The 14,710-nt window shown below is 35.5% G+C and overlaps 1 long non-coding RNA gene across 1 annotated transcript in view; it reads right to left on the minus strand.

Moving 5' to 3' along the window:
- Positions 1–14,710, minus strand: part of LOC144379208 (uncharacterized) — a 284,756-nt gene that overhangs the window by 154,284 nt on the left and 115,762 nt on the right. The window contains exon 2 of the long non-coding RNA XR_013441670.1: positions 4,306–4,414. This is a non-coding gene — a long non-coding RNA (uncharacterized LOC144379208). The remainder of the gene's footprint in view (positions 1–4,305; positions 4,415–14,710) is intronic.

A 14,710-nucleotide genomic window follows, 5' to 3' on the forward strand; every position in this document is an offset into this window, starting at 1 on the left:
AGTTTTCAAAGAATTTTCATTCCTTCAAATACTGCTACTACTAGTATCACCATATATTCATAGTTAATATTTTGAGTGCTTACAATGTTTCAGGCATTGGGATTAACACTTAAAAGTATTATATTGTTCAGTCTGCATAAAAGCCTTACAAGGAACATATTTTATTACAGGTGAGGAAACCCATTTGACAGGTGATGGAACAGATGAGAATAAGTACCTTGCCATTTAGCAAGTGGCAGAATCCAGGATTTCACTTCAGTATCTCTCTAAAACCCATGTTATATATTATCATTATCAATCTAAGAGAAGATTAGTTAACAGAGCTTTAAAGTGTGTGTGTGTGTGTGTGTGTGTGCACGTTCCTCCATACTTTTGAGTCTTTGTCTCTTTGCAAAAATGAGCCCTTTGAGGGCATAAAAAAGTCCCATAATTGATAGTATTACAAATTGTAATCAAGTCAAAATTAGTGTTTTTTTCTTAATAATTTGTTTTTCTTTCCATTGATGTGAAAATATTATTTCCCATTGATACTATGAGTTGAAAAGCCTTATATTTTAAAGACATAAAAATATAAGTATTTCATTTTCGTTTAGAAGAAAGAATTTTTAAACTCTTAGAATGCCAATGAATGTATTTTTTACGATTTATTGTAAATAACTTATTCATGGCTATCTTTCCAATGAGAGTTCTGGCTTATGGAATATCTGTTTATTTCTCATTTCTTTAAGCTTATTTTTCTAGGTAATTGATCAAATCAATAATCAATGTTTCATTTAGAATAAGTTGTTTTAGATTTTTTAGTTCCTCCATATAAACCATCAAATAAAGATGGAAGTGATTAGTTTTGCAATGAACATTAAAAAACAGATTTGACTTAAAATCAGTCCTAAATCTAGGGTCTAAATCAGCAGTTCATGTATACCAAATAAAGGGTATAGATTTCTGATGTATATGTGCATTTCTCTAGGAAATAGACATATAAATTTTATCAGGTTTACAAAGGGATCAGTGAACCAGAAAGGTTAAAAATCATTCCCTTGATAAAAATTCAATGCCTCATGAAAAGAAGTATATCTAAATTACTTTAAGTTGTGTACTTTTACTTAATTTCTGTCATTATCAAGGCAAAAATATTTTCTTTCATTAAAAAATACTTTTCACAAATAATTACATATATTTATAATAGTTAAACTCTCATATATATACAGAATCATCCATTATAGCAGGTTATCAAAATTTTTAAAAATCCAGTATAAATAATAAAAAGAAAATAATCTAAACAGCTAATTTAAAAAAAAAAAACCCAAAAACCTTGAATTGACAGCTAAGAATATAAAGATATTTGAGATAAATTTCTATTTTAATTTGAAATAAATGATATTTCCCATCATGTATTAAAATTCTGAAACATGACACCTCAAAGAATCAATATTTTACAATTCTTTGGTTTGACCAGGACCCATCATGAATGAAATTATTTTTAAAGATTGTTATAAATCCCCTTACTTTATTGCTGGGAGGAACTATTAGTTTTATGTTGTTAAATGTTCTAATATAATTCTCAAAGAAAATCATCTTTCAAGGTGTTTATGAAAACACCTTGTCCTTGAAAAAAGCTCCCTTTTTTCAGATCTGCAAGGTGAAGTTGGGGATAAACCGTTCTTTTTTTATGATCCAGTTCAACCTTTGGGATAACGAGTATAACATTTGCCTATTTTTTAAAGGACTGTTTAAGAAGGAAGAATGTAAAATGTAAAAATCTCCCATTTCAGCCTCATTTTAGCTAATATCTACCACATTTATTCCCATTAATTACTTTACCTTCACTATTCAATGAGGCAAAGATTCCCAATAATAATTGCCCTTCAGCTCCCTTGCATTCCTTCTCTGCCACCCCCCAACTGATAGTAGCATCAGTACTCAATTATACTCCAAATTATAGTGAAGGGGATGAGGAATACAAGAATATGGCTTGGAGATTTACAAATATATTATCTTCTCCAAAAGAACCTAGAGTTAGACAAAATCCATCCAGGTAACTTTTGCATCCAGGTAGCTTTTCTGTCTCAAGTTACTATTTAGATGTACCACTCAATCATTCAACTTCAGGACCTATGTCCCAGTCAGAGAAGACAAAGACTTCAGTTTGGAAACTCTCTGAAATTTACCTCAAAAAATAATTCAAGGCTAGTGAGGCTACAGATTCTATAATCTCATTTTGTTGTTTTCAATGACATTTCCCTTGTAAGATTGTTAAAGATGTATAGTGGTAATAACCCAGATTGCTATTATTGTTGAATTGCCTTTCATTGTTAAATGTTATAGAAATGGTATTTCATGAATCTTTACACTTAAAGAAAATATATAATCACTGACATTTATGCCTGCATCCAAGTTTCTTCCACACACTAAAGATGGTGTTATAAAAATAAGATACTATCAATTATATTTTTCTTATAATTACATTTTTAAAAAGAATAACGCAATATACATCAGTAGATAATTTAGCCTTTTCAATCCGAAAGACAGCTGTATTAGGGTTTTTGCATACCACCAATAGAACTTGAACTTGTACAATTACTCTCAAGTCCAGGAATGGGGTTGGCATCAAGGACTCCAGGACCTTGAATAGTGCCATCAGTAACCTTTCTCTTTCGGACTCTTGTTTCCCTGTTTGTGTGTTGGCCACTTTCTCTCCTACCTCCAGGATAAGGAATGAGGAGGGTGGGATGTGCCTGCTGATAGATCCAGGCTTACAAAACTCAACGTTTGCTATCTTGAAAGGAAGAGAGAGCTTCTCTCACCCACATTCCATATATAAAGGACTGTGGTAGTCATTCAAGAGTCCTACAGACTTAGCTGGGAACTTATTGTAGCCAGAGGGATAACATTATAACTGGCAGCCCACCAAACCCTCCTGGGTTGCAGGAGGCCATGGAGGTCGGGCATAAACAACAGATTCTACTACAAGGGCCTTGTATGGAAACTGTGCCTCGCTCACAGGCAAGCTCTATCTTGTTCAGGCTTTCTTGTAGCTTCTTAGACATCAGCAATAGATTATTTCCCACCCTCTCTTTTTCCTCTAATTGTATAAAGCCAATTGTGTTACATTGAAAAGACTTTTGAAACTGGCTCTCCAGAGAGTCTGTACTTTCATTAGAAACTTCTTTCTCCTCCTTTAAGTGCCTTTTCTACATACACTTATAAACAGACAAAAAGCAAAAGCCAAACCAAACCAAAACAAAACAGAACACCTTCACAAACCAATACCTACTTCTTTTTCTAAGTTTGTTGTAATTTGTAATGATTGTGTAGGGATTACTCTAAAGAATGTTTGAAACTGGAGGGTATTATGCTGAGTGAAATAAGTCAATCAGAGAAAGACATGTATCATATGACCTCACTGATATGAGGAATTCTTAATCTCAGGAAACAAACTGAGGGTTGCTGGAGTGGGGGGTGGGGTGGGAGGGATGGGGTGACTAGGCGATAGACACTGCGGAGGGTATGTGCTCTGGTAAGCGCTGTGAATTGTGCAAGACTGTTGAATCTCAGATCTGTACCTCTGAAACAAATAATGCATTATATGTTAAGAAAAAAAAAGAAGAAGAAGATAGCAGGAGGGGAAGAATGAAGGGGGGGAAATCAGAGGGGTAGACGAACCATGAGAGACGATGGACTCTGAAAAACAAACTGAGGGTTCTAGAGGGGAGGGGGGTGGGAGGATGGGTTAACCTGGTGATGGGTATTGAGGAGGGCACATTCTGCATGGAGCACTGGGTGTTATGCACAAACAATGAATCATGGAACACTACATCTAAAACTAATGATGTAATGTATGGGGATTAACATAACAATAAAAAAATTTAAAAAAAAAAGAATGTTTGAAAAGATAAAAGTGGAGGATTCCTCAAAATATTCCCTAAGTGATAAGGAAGGGTCGGGGCAGAAATCTGGAAATCATACTCTCACTTATATAAAAAACTTTCTGGGGAGGATCAGCAAGCATTCTGTAGGTGGTATAATGGAGACTTTAGTAGTTTTATACTTATTTCCAGGGTTAGCAAAGTAGAGCCTATTCAAGACAAGTATAGACATGACAGATATGTACAATGATTTCCCCTGTTTTCCTATCATTAATTAGTAAACACATATATATTATATACACTGTATTTATAATATCAATGTTGCAGTTGGGAAAAAAAGCAGTAATACACATACGATTCTCACCATGTAGAGATCTATGTATTTGTCAGAGTTCTCCAAAGAAACAGAACCAATAGGATGTATAAGGAATTGACTTACCCAATTACAGACGCTGGCAAGTTCCCACATTTGCAGGGTGACTTAGTAAGCTGGAGATCCAGGAGAGCTGATGATGTCGTCCTAGTGCAAAGGCCAGCAGGCTTGAAACCTAGGAAGAACAAGTACTTCTGTCTGTCCAAAAGCAAGAAAAAGTTGATGTTCCAGTTTGAAGCCATCAAAAAGAAAAAAATTCTCTCCTACTTGAAGGAGAACTAGCATTTTTGTTCCATACAGGCCTTCAACTTATTGGATGAGACCCACCCACATTATGGAGGACAATTTGCTTTACTCAGTCTACTGATTTAAGTGTTCATCTCATCCAAAAATACTCTCACAGAAATACTCGAATCATATTTCACCAAATACCTGGGCACCACATGGCCTAGTTAAATCGACACATAAAACCAACCATCACAATGTACACACCCAAGATCTTTGATTTCCTTTCTGTGAAGTGTGAATGATTTCCCACCTTCAACATTCTCAGTTTTCCAAGTAGAGTTTGCCAGAAAATTTGTAAAAGTAATGCTAAAAGGCATTAGATGTTTTCTGAGAAATAAACCTAGAAGATTCCAAAGGCTCATCTGTTGCAGATCCCCTGAATTCTGTAAGCCCAGAAGACTCAGGCCTTAAATGGAAAATGGTTGTCCTTGGCTTGCTAACTCATGTCATTTAACAGAAAGACTTTTTAATATTTAACACAGTCTTACAAATACGACTTGTGCTAGCCTACAGCTTTGAGATCCCTTTGCCATTTTACATTTCCGGTAGAGCTCGATTTTTGCTCCTCAAAACCCGATATCCTCTTTCCTCCTCTTGAATGTATAAAGTTCAGGGTCACAAGAGAAACAGAGGACCATGCACAGATTGACAAGTGTAGACCTTCTAAGCACAGATGCCTGGTTTCCATTAGGCAACTGGCTACTTCTCATTTACCATATCAGTATGTGTTTCAGTGGCAGAATCTCCCTCAATTCAGCATGTGTGTATGTGGGTAACCCATCAACACATCCTATGAAATCTATGGAAAAGAATTCTCGCTTTGGGGTCAGCAGAACTATGGCTAAGTTCTGGCTGTGTCAGTGGAGCTGCTTAGAAAATTAGGCAAAGGACAGCACTCTCATACCTTTTATTTTTTTATTTTTTATTTTTTTAAATTTTTTTGAACATAGTGGGATCTTTTTTTTTTTTTTAAAGATTTTATTTTATTTATTTATTCATGAGAGACAGAGAGAGAGAGAGAGAGGCAGAGGGAGAAGCAGGCTCCCCGCTGAGCAGGGAGCCCGATGCGGAACTCGATCCCAGGACCCTGGGATCATGACCTGAGCCGAAGGCAGACGTTTAACCATCTGAGCCACCCAGGCGCCCACTCTCATACCTTTTAAAGAGCAAATGGTTTCCTGTATCAATCTCTCTCTCAACTGAATTTTAACAAGAAGAAATAAAGGAAGGTTTTTTAATTGTTTCACTTGAAGACATAGATATATCAGAATAATTTCTTTTATTGCAGCCAAAGAGCCTATTATGATTTTGCTTTGGTCTTAAATAATTTATTTCAGGTAATGCTTTGTTGCAACATGGTATAATTTAAAGAATTGTTTTTCATTGATATTCAGCAGTTTTGACTCAAAGGTAACATGTGACTTTAACTGGATAATGTTCATTCCTAAATAAAATATACTTTGTTTAATTCATGGTTCTGCTCTACTATAAGGTCACTAGAAAATTTTTCCAAGAGATTTGATTTTTTTTCTTGCTTCTTTCCATCAATAATAAATTTGTATGTAGCATTTTATACTTGCAAAATGCTTCATCTATATTAATTCTCACAAATTACAAGCCATCAGAGATGAAGAATTCAAAAGATGTGATTTATAGAAGACAAAAATGTGTGAATCAGGGCACAGATTTATTCTAGAGTCAGAGCTGCCCACTCTAAATATCTGTGAACAGATGTGTCGCTCCCTCCCGTAAACATTACAATGAATGCTGTTATATTCCATATCTTTAATCTAATAATCTAGTGAATGATTTGCCCTCACTTTTTGTTGCTTTGAGCTGAATACACATTATCCTTCAAACTCTATTTCCCAGAACAAATCACTGAGTAAAAGGTCAGCCTGGCTTGAGTTATGTGAGCTGCTAATCCATTTGCCACTTCATAGTTATCATGTAATGGAAATTTACTGACTTTTTCAGAAACAAATTCATGGGGAAAGTATAACAAGAAGGGAAGGTTTAAATATTTGTCACAGAAATAAAGATTCAAAATGACCCAGACAAGCTATATCTTTTAGTTGAAATCGAGAAGAGGGATTTGATTACTCAGAAATTTAGGTGAAAATCTGGGTGTTTCTATTGTTATGAGTTAAGAAACTAAGGTGGCCTCCTGATTTGAGCAATAACAGGGAGTGATAAATCAGGTTGAGGCTTCTTTGGATAGACAACTCCTTCAAAAACATGTAGACCTCTGGTTTATTACTTTCTTCTATTACAACCAAAGTCAAAGATGTTTTATCATAATTTGGGGGATTTTTGTCCACTGACGGTCAGCCTTGGTGTAGCTGGCACTGCCTAGGGTTGAGGCTTTCCTTGACATTGAGCGATGTAAAAACACGGGATGGGTGGTGAGGCAGGGATCATCTACACTTTGCTCTAGGCTGAACTCAGCCACAGTTCTTTAATGAGTCCTTACACCTCTTTAAGGTAGAGAATGCTTAACATCGGTGCTTTGCAGCTGGGCTTGCTCTTTCTGGGACCCAATCTTTTTTCCGCAATGTCTGCTTCCTCCTTGTCTCTGTGGGTACTAGCCAGCTAGGATAGAAATTTGGCATTTTGAACCCTGAATATGTTATAAATGATCAGATTCCCATTCTCAGTCAATTTGGATCACAGATTATATTCAGAAAGGGCTTATTCCAGAAAAGCAAGATGTCTTCCCTTTCTAATCTCAGAATGGCCAACGTTAATGCATTCATTCTAGCAACAAACTGTTAAGGCTACAAATAGCCAGCACTATACAGAATATTGAAATTTTCCCACTAAATATCTTAATGCTGTAGACTTGTAGCATATGCTCTGCTATTCAAGGAACAATAACCCACTGTTTGAGAGAAAAAAAGAATTAACTTAATAGCAAAGATTGTTGATTTTTAAGCCTAGAATGCTCACTTGATTGTTCCTAACAGCAACCCATTTGATATTTAGGACATGTTACATGTCACTCTTCTCTTTCTTAAGTCTAATTCTGTTATTAGCTAGGACATTTTCATTTATAATTTAAAGGAAGATTCCACTCCACTCTTTAATGAAAGGAGGGGCACCTGGATGGTTCAGTTGGTTGGGTGTCTGCCTTCGGCTCAGGTCATGATCCCAGAGTCCTGGGATCCAGTCCCACATTGGGCTTCTGGCTCATCAGGGAGCTTGCTTCTCCCTCTGCCCCTCTCCCTTGTCATGCTGTTTCTCTCTCTCTCAAATAAATAAATAAAATCTTTAAAAAAATAATAAAATAATGAAAGGAATTAATTTTTTTTCATTAACTTGAAAGCTCGAATGTCAAGGTAATAATTTGGTCAGAGTGCTGAACTCTATTTCTTGTTGATTTCCCTCATGATAATAAAATGGCTGCAGTTCCATGCTTCACACTTACATATGTATCCCACATTGTCTAAAATGGCGGAGAGAGAGAGAGAGAGTCAGCTCCCCAGAATTACCAGAAAAGAAGCTGAGGGTCATTCTGAATGTTATACGCTCGTTTCTGAACATAGTGGTATCCCTTAACTTGGGTCACATGCTCCTCCCCTTCAACTTCCCTGGAATGCATGATCTACAGTAGATATTTATGTCAACCCAGAGATGTCCACTTCATTATTGAGACCAAGAGACAGTGCTTTGTATAACAAGGGTCTGTAGACCATGTTCTATGAGGACTAGATGAGTATTAAGGAGATGGTGAATCTACAGACTGAGTTCATGGCTTCAAAACAATACGGCACAGATATCAGATGAAATTACAATAACAATTAATATAATCTTAGGCTGTGTTCATAAAGTACATATTGGCAAGAGAAAAAGTTCCAGCCTTAGTTTTAATTTAGGCTGGCTAGTCTCAACTTGGAATGCTATTTTTGGTGTGAGTGTCACGATTTATAAGTAACATAATGGGGACTGTGAAGAAGGCAAGTGGATTTTTTAAAATGTCATGTAAGTATGATAACCAGAAAGTCATGTTTTAGCATTTACTAAATGCATACTATTCATGGCCATCCAGTTTCATTTCTGTGTGTGTGAGTGTAGGCTTCAGGCATACACATATCCCATTTTATATATATTTTTATGTTTTATATTTAATTTTTTACTTATGAAAGTAAATGTATGAAAACTTTCTAACTTCAGAAATTCTAATAATATCCAACTATATTAACCAAGCAAAGCTCTTCTTATTCTTTACAATAGTTTCTGTCCTTAGAGGTGTAATTCATGTACTTACTTTGGTGATTATTTTGTAATATTTAATAAAATATGAGAATAATTTATTAAAAACTTATACAAATTTTAAACGAACCACTTCTACAAACCATCACCCAGTCTAAATAAATTTTAACATTTTACAGTATTTTCTTCAGATATAGTTTTAAAAACATAAAACATCCAGATACTCATGAAGTGCACTTTGGATAGTTTCCCGTGACCCTAATCAGTCGCCTCTCCCCTAAATTAATCCCAAACAGATTTGGGGATGTAACCTTCCCTCAATGATTATTTTGTCAAAACTTTACATGTGTGTTTTAAAATTTGAACACATATTTTTGAGATGTGGTGACATAAACGCAAGTAGCTCTTGGTCCATCAATTTTAGTTACTGAACATATTCAGCTGTGTGACTACATCACACTATATATTCTTCCTCATTCTCAATAAATATTTAGATTGTTTATAATTTTTCACTGTTTCAAACAATTCATTTTATATTGTAATACTGCTCAAAAAGTTAGTGGACCAATTTGGATTCATTCCAGCAGTGAACAAGAGTTACTGTTGACTCACTTACATTAACATGTTTGCTACATATTCGACGGATGTAATTTTAATTAGTTACATATTATGGTGCTTTTCATTAGTGAAGTCGAACATCTTTTCTTGGCCATTTGAATTTTCTCCCTGTGAATTCAAACCTTGGCTTGTTTTTCATATTGGTTGTTTTAAATTATTCTTATTCATTTACAGAAGTTATTTGTATTTGTTGGCAGCTTATCTTTAATAGTTGGTATGGATTAAAAATAATTTTACCTGAATAGTGGCTTTTCCTTTCTATTTCTTTAAGAAATCTTTTCTTGTGAATATGTTTCTCATGCTATCGAATTCCAGCTTACCAGTCTTCTCCTTGATGGCTAGTCTGCAGTGTGTGTGTTTCTCTTTAAACACACTGCTTTCAATGCTTCTGCCTTTTCCCCCTTCTTCTGACAACACCCAAGGTCATAATTACATCCAAAATGTATTTCTTTTTCATATTATTGTTATTTTTTCTGATGCTCCACACATGAAATGGGCTTCCTGAGAATAATTATAACTTTTAGCAACATTAAAACTTCTTGACATTAATATGCAGAAGACAGAGGCCCACCGATGATCTGATTAACATTAATAGTTTCCCTGATATATTCTTGATTGGCAGAGAAAGAGACTGAAGTTGTTGATTTTGCTTCCTATAGACACATAAAGTCTAAGCTCGTGAAGCTCAGGATTGGCACTTAAGTCTTTTGGCAGTTCATCAGGGCTGAGGAAAGGATCCCCAAGTCAGGGATGCCTGGGTGGCTCAGTCGGTTAAGCGGCTGCCTTCTGCTCAGGTCATGATCCCAGGGTCCTGGGATGGAGTCCGGCATCGGGCTCCCTGCTCAGCGGGAAGCCTGCTTCTCCCTCTCCCTTCGCCTGCCGCTCCCCCTGTTTGTGCTCTTTCTCTCTCTCTGACAAATAAATAAATAAAATCTTAAAAAAAAAAAAAAAGGATCCTCAAATCATATTGACAGGAGAATCTCAAACAGCTAGAAGATTTGGACAAGAGAGGATGATTGAGGAAACTCATGATATTTAGCCTTGAAAGAATAGAAGCCTTGGAGGCCGTGGGGCATGATAGTTATCTTAAAGGAACTGAAGTGCTGTCGTGTGGAAGAAGGAAGAGGACCTTATCTGTAGATCCTTAGAGACTTAGAGGATACATCAGTGGGCAGAATTGGTATCAAGGTAGCTTCCAGTATAGTCCAAGAAAAAGCATCACTTCCACAAAACATGAATGAATATGAGTGATTTCAAAAGCACCACTGGAAATGTTGACTCAAAGACTAGATGACCTTTTCTTTTGGAGGATTGTGGGTTTTGGATGGAGGATCATGCTATCCTTTTCCACTTTAGGATTACAGAAAAATAAAAGTTACAATGTTCAACAGCTAACGGGACTCCCTGGGGAAGTAAAGAACTCCCCATCTTTGAAGTATGAAAAACAAACTATTGAGAAGTGCAAAAGAGAATGGTACTCAAGCTTGTAGAATATTTTGAGAAATATAATAATTATATTCTTTCAAACTCTGCTTATATAACCCCATTAAACCCCTAAAGAAAATAGTTATTCAGGAATGGGTAGCATGAAATCAAAGAAATACATGAGTACTATTATAAACTATTATAAAACAGTGATGCCTGTACTGGGTTGAACTCAGGTTATATTTCACAGTAAATGTAATACTGTTCTCAGGAATGACTAGGACGGGTGTTAGCCACAGAAATATTCTTACCACCTTGGGTTGGCTTCTTTAGTTCCTCTAGATTCCCCTTAGGATAGCTTTTAGTAGTATGTAAATTTACATCCCTTATACTTTAGTAGTATTAGATTAAATTAGCTAAATTGACATGATGCTTTCTGGCACTTTAAAGGCTGCAGTTCAGAGTAGCTATATTGTTTATTCCCCGAAGAACCAATTTTTTCCTACTCCACTTTTGAAGTAAGTGAATTTAGGTATAACCCAAATGTATAACTTATACCAGAAGCAAAAATCTAATTTTTTTCTCACCTCAAGGCGCAGCCCTGTGGCAGCTAGACCAATGATAGAGCAGAATGTCTTACTATGATGGAAATGTTCTATGTCTGTGTTATCCTCATGGTAGTCTGTCTCTAATAAGCTCTTGAAACGTAGCTAAGGTGACTAAGAAGTGGAATATTTAATAGTATTTAATTTTATTAATTTAAATCTAACTACATATAGCCACATAAGGCTAGTAGTTACCATATTGGACAGTGAAGACCTAAACAGATTTCCCACAGGTCCTTTCAGATAGAACCCCATATCTAAGACTGACCCAGAATTTCAGCATTTCTACTTGAACTTCTTCATGCTTCATATCAACTGGAATATGAAGGTAGAGAAGGGAAGTGAACTTTTGCAAGTTTCCAACATCTTCCATAGCTCAGTGACAAAGTTTTACAGATGATAGCATATGTGTTCGAATATACACACAATATATTAAAACAAATTATCTTTTATATTCTTAAATTTACAGATTAAATATTCCTTATCCCATTTGATTAAAACAAAAAGGTGGGGTGGACACGGCAAGGATTTTTGCCTTTACAACGACTAAGAAAATAAACTCAAAAAGATTTTCTTTCCAGAGATCACATATTTAGTGGTGAGGCAGGACTACTCTCATCTATTTATTCAATCAGAAAATATTGAGACTTTACAGTGTGATTGATAGATACTGTTGAGGCCTTAAGTATACAGAATCTAGTGACAAATTTACTATTTACATAACTAGATGTATTCAATTTTGCCCAATTATTAGTTGGGTAATTTACTGAATCAATTCTTGGTATGGTCTCTGAACATTTCTTCAAATGAATGTTACTACTCTATGAATGGGACAAGCATTATCCTCTTCTGAAGAAAATGGAACAAGTGAATACATTTTAATGAGAGAATTAGAATTGTTTGAGTGTTTCTATCATTCTATCAGGTGCAGGAAGTATAAGGATAAATGACAGAGAACTCCTCTGTAATCCTTAAGATTTTTAAGGGCAAGGACCTTGAAGTTTTCATTACTTTATCAGAATATCTGAAAAACAGTGGGGATTTAATACATATGTTAAATGAACGCATTGTTTTTTACTTCAAAAGTGGTATAGTCCAGTGTGGAAGACATACGTTTAAACCATAATAATATGCAATGAGAAAGGCACACACAGTCTAGCAGGACCTAGCCTCTGAAACTTTATGTATGCATTAGGGGTTGGTCTCAGAAAATCTCAGCAGTAGATACAATTTCTTCAACCATAACTTTTTTTTTTTTACTTAACTATGCCATTTCTACCTCTTAATTCTTTTTTATTCATTCTTTGATACGGTAAGGGCCTTATGTTATCCCAGTGTCTCATTGGGCAGCTGTTCACAAACTGCCTCTCTAATATGTCAAAGTGGATGTTCTTGACCCACCTTCTTCAGTTCAAAGGAAATCTATCTGCTATAACAATAAACCTTAAAATAGTAATGCATTAATCCTCTCAGAGATACTTACAGTAGGTTCATTTGGTCATCAAGACTTCTGTTGATCCAAAAGAATGTATTATGGATATTTCGACAGTTTTGATGGGAAACATTTGAGGACTCTCCCGGTGATCCTCAGATTTCAGGAATAGATAATTGATTATCTTACTTTGACTGAGGCCAGCTCTGAGGAGGGACTGTGAAAACCTGTTTTCTTTGAGCTCTAATTCATGACATAAGGCTATTAATTATTTTTGTACTTCAATTTCTCACTCTAAAATGAGAATCTTATCTAAATTTAGCTTCTCAGGGCATAGTGCAGATTAATTAGATAACATACAGTGAACTATTCCTTCAGAAGTCTATTGTTAGTAAAGGTCTATATGGGAAATCCTCACTATTCTACTGCCAAATATTAAATGCATAAATAGATAATTTTAATCTTTCTCTGTTAAGACCTTGAAGATTTATCTCTGATGGTTCTACTCAAGGACTTAATCAAACAATAGATGCTAATCTCTTCTTGTTAAATTGTCATAGTCTTTAATTGAGAATTTATTTTCATTTACTCATAGGCACATTATAATTTTATACTTGAGTATCTCCAACATTTATTCCCAAAGAAAGCAGAAGTTTTCTTTAGTATCTAAATTCTCTGGTGAGTGTGTGGATATTGTCTTTAACTTAGTCAAAGTATTCTCTAAGTTTAACACTGAACTAATTTTCTAACGACTTTTTTTTGTAGCTTGTTCAATCTGTTTGGAAAGCCCTGTTTCTTATAGAAAATACCAGAAGTATTTCTCTCAATATCTACCTCAAAGTACCTTCATTTTATGAAACACAATTATTATTAAGATCTTATTTTTAATTTTATTTACCTTGTGATTTGCCTATTAATACATAAACTACTACATGCATTCATTCACATACTTATTCTACACGCTGGCATAATTTATTTTAATGAGCTTAAATAAAATTATATGTGATGAAGAGAAGTTTCTCTTCTACACCCCACTTCCTTCTTCCTTCCTTTCTTACATCCTTCTCCTTCTCCTTTTCTTTCTCCCTTCTCTCTCTCTCCCCTCTTTTCACAACTTCACACAAAGACATTTCTTGATTCAGAAAACAGACAATTCTGTTATTTCCAGCTTTCAGATTGCTCCTCAGTTCCCAGGTCACAACTGGCTTCTGTACTACTCCCCAACTCTGCAGTGTGATTGTGAAGCCCATGACCATAGTCTCTCAGGCCATCTTTTTTAAAGTGACAAACCCCAGACCTTTAAAAAAGCTAAGGAACACAGAGCTAAGGTCTCAGCTATATTTTAGCAAGCAGAAAACAAGCCAGTCCCTCTCCTATGGAGAAAGAGCAGTTGCACGATAGTTATGCTCTGGTCACCTTAACCTACTTAATTGCCATCTAGACAAACTGCTCAGTGTCAGGGATAGTCCTTCTTGTGCAGTTTGGTACATTCAGAAGGATGTGCAGGGATGTTCCTTAGGGCTCAAAATGGATTCAGTCTCACTGGAAACTGTGATACAAAGGGGATTATATTATTTAGTTGTGAGCATACAAATTGTAAGAAACAGATTTGAACCCAGGACTATTTAATTCCATGGTTTCCGTGATATACTGATGGGTCTTCAATCCTAGACCTACTGTATGAAAAGCTCCAAGAGATAGGGTCTAACTATTGGATATTTTTCATTATTTTAAACATTAAAAACTCTTTATTTGGGAAGAATCTCCCACTAAATAAATTTTGGTGGGATATAAGGTCTAAGGGGGATGCATATTCCCAGTTCAGCTTCCCCCCCCCCAAATAATTGGAAGCAGATAAATTGCCTAGGCATTGCTAATCAAATTTATGGCT

This window comes from Halichoerus grypus, chromosome 10, assembly GCF_964656455.1.
Source record: "Halichoerus grypus chromosome 10, mHalGry1.hap1.1, whole genome shotgun sequence".
Classification (NCBI taxonomy): domain Eukaryota; kingdom Metazoa; phylum Chordata; class Mammalia; order Carnivora; family Phocidae; genus Halichoerus; species Halichoerus grypus.